The sequence below is a fragment of the Phallusia mammillata genome, unplaced genomic scaffold, assembly GCF_965637545.1.
Source record: "Phallusia mammillata unplaced genomic scaffold, kaPhaMamm4.hap1.1 HAP1_SCAFFOLD_110, whole genome shotgun sequence".
Classification (NCBI taxonomy): domain Eukaryota; kingdom Metazoa; phylum Chordata; class Ascidiacea; order Phlebobranchia; family Ascidiidae; genus Phallusia; species Phallusia mammillata.
In genome coordinates this window covers 5001-7500 of record NW_027648858.1, presented here as the reverse complement: position 1 = coordinate 7500, position 2500 = coordinate 5001, and the positions used below count along the sequence as shown (strand labels likewise).

Sequence of the window (2500 nt, the reverse complement as noted above, 5' to 3'; positions counted from 1 at the left end):
TCTCGTGTGGCTAAACGCCACTAGTCCCTCTAAGAAGTTAAACGCCGACCGATCGGGTCGCGTAACTAGTTAGCAAGCCAGAGTCTCGTTCGTTATCGGAATTAACCAGACAAATCGCTCCACCAACTAAGAACGGCCATGCACCACCACCCACAGAATCAAGAAAGAGCTCTCAATCTGTCAATCCTCACTGTGTCCGGGCCGGGTGAGATTCCCCGTGTTGAGTCAAATTAAGCCGCAGGCTCCACGCCTGGTGGTGCCCTTCCGTCAATTCCTTTAAGTTTCAGCTTTGCAACCATACTTCCCCCGGAACCCAAAGACTTTGGTTTCCCGCAAGCTGCCGGGGAGGTCGTCAAACTAACGCCCCCCGATCGCTGGTTGGCATCGTTTATAGTCAGAACTAGGACGGTATCTGATCGTCTTCGAACCTCTGACTTTCGCTCTTGATTAAAGAAAACATTCTTGGCAAATGCTTTCGCAGTCGCTCGTCTTGCGCCGATCCAAGAATTTCACCTCTAGCGGCACAGTACGAATGCCCCCGTCCGTCCCTCTTAATCATTACCTCGCGCTCCGAAAACCAACAAAATAGAACCGAGGTCCTATTCCATTATTCCATGCACCATTATTCAGGCGAGCCGCCTGCTTTGAACACTCTAATTTTTTCAAAGTAAACGTCCCGGCCGCCGCCGACACTCAGTCAAGGGCACCGGCGGAGCGCCGGGGGTGAGGGCCAGGTGCGGCCAGTGCACGCCTTGCGACGGACCGGCCGCCTGCGCCCAAGATCCAACTACGAGCTTTTTAACCGCAACAACTTAAATATACACTTTTGGAGCTGGAATTACCGCGGCTGCTGGCACCAGACTTGCCCTCCAATGGATACTCGTTAAAGGTTTTAAAGTGTGCTCATTCCAATTACAGGGCCTCGTTTAGAGTCCTGTATTGTTATTTTTCGTCACTACCTCCCCGCGTCGGGAATGGGTAATTTGCGCGCCTGCTGCCTTCCTTGGATGTGGTAGCCGTTTCTCAGGCTCCCTCTCCGGAATCGAACCCTGATTCCCCGTCACCCGTAAGAACCTCGGTAGGCCGATACCCTACCGACGAAAGTTGATAGGGCAGACACTTGAATGATCCGTCGCCGGTGCGAGACCGTGCGATCCGCTGAGTTACCCAGAGTCGCCAAGACGTGTCGGGCGCGACGAAACGCCGGCCCGGTCGGTTTTTGGACTGATAAATGCACGCCCGCCGTGAGGCAGGCGCCTGCCGCATGTATTAGCTCTAGATTTTGTACAGGTATCCACGTACGATGTACGATCAAATGAACCATAACTGATTTAATGAGCCATTCGCAGTTTCACTGTACGAGAGCGCGTACTTAGACTTGCATGGCTTAATCTTTGAGACAAGCATATGACTACTGGCAGGATCAACCAGGTAGCTAACCGTGAGCAATCGCCGTTGCCGGCGGGAGCTCGGGCAGCGCGCATCCGCGTCGCCGCCGCACCTTCTCGATTCGTCAGTTCCACGGGGGAAGACGAGTCCGACGTATTTCGCTTCGTTCGCCGCGCGAACTCCGAAAACAGCCATCACTCCGCGGCAGCGGCCGTGTCGCAAGCAGCGCACGGTCGGCAAAGCACACGGAGATTCCGGGCTCCTGAACCGATCTTCCACGTGGCGTGAGACACCTCCGAAGAGAGCGATTGGCGTCGGACGAGCAGCAGCACATCTGCCCAGCGAGCCTACCGCCATACGGAGCACTGCCATACACGTGCACGCGCAAGCACGAGGGAGCGGGGCTTTTACACAGCGCATGTTGGCCTCCGTAACGCTTCACAGCATCAACGCAGACTTCGCGCACAACCGCTCACCCAGAGAGAGTTACCCCTCATATATAGTAAAAAAACTTTATGCGGACCCCCTGCTGGCATCAGGGGGCACATCAACAAAAATTGGGTTTTCCCCCGGCCTGGTCCGGCCCAAACCGCCCAGTCACCCCGATGTCCCGACGGTTCGAAAAAGTGGCACACGTGCCCAAGCCGTTCCAATGGCTTGCCATGCGCTGATTTCAACATAGCAATGACGCACCTGAGTCAAAAAAAAAAAATCTTTTTTCGCGGCACCGCATGCCCCGGTACCCGGCCGCGGCTGGTCCCATCGAGCCGGGGTGGGTCTAAAAATGCGGCCCATGCTAGAAGTGTTCCAAAGTGCTTGCAGGCCCTGTTTAACACACAGCCATCGCGCACTGGGGTCCTGGCGCCTTGCGCGGGAGCAAAAAATTTTCGCGGCACCGCATGCCCCGGTACCCCGCCGCGGCTGGTCCCATCGAGCCGGGGTGGGTCTAAAAATGCGGCCCATGCTAGAAGTGTTCCAAAGTGCTTGCAGGCACTGTTTAACACACAGCCATCGCGCACTGGGGTCCTGGCGCCTTGTGCGGGAGCAAAAAATTTTCGCGGCACCGCATGCCCCGGTACCCCGCCGCGGCTGGTCCCATCGAGCCGGGGTG

The 2500-nt window shown here is 56.3% G+C and overlaps 1 non-coding gene across 1 annotated transcript in view; it reads right to left on the bottom strand.

The window, feature by feature from the left end:
- LOC145207261 (small subunit ribosomal RNA) overlaps window positions 1–1434 on the bottom strand; it is a 1824-nt gene extending 390 nt beyond the window's left edge. The window contains exon 1 of the ribosomal RNA XR_013853816.1: window positions 1–1434. This exon is cut by the window's left edge and continues 390 nt beyond it. This is a non-coding gene — a ribosomal RNA (small subunit ribosomal RNA).
- Window positions 1435–2500: the final 1066 nt, after the last annotated feature.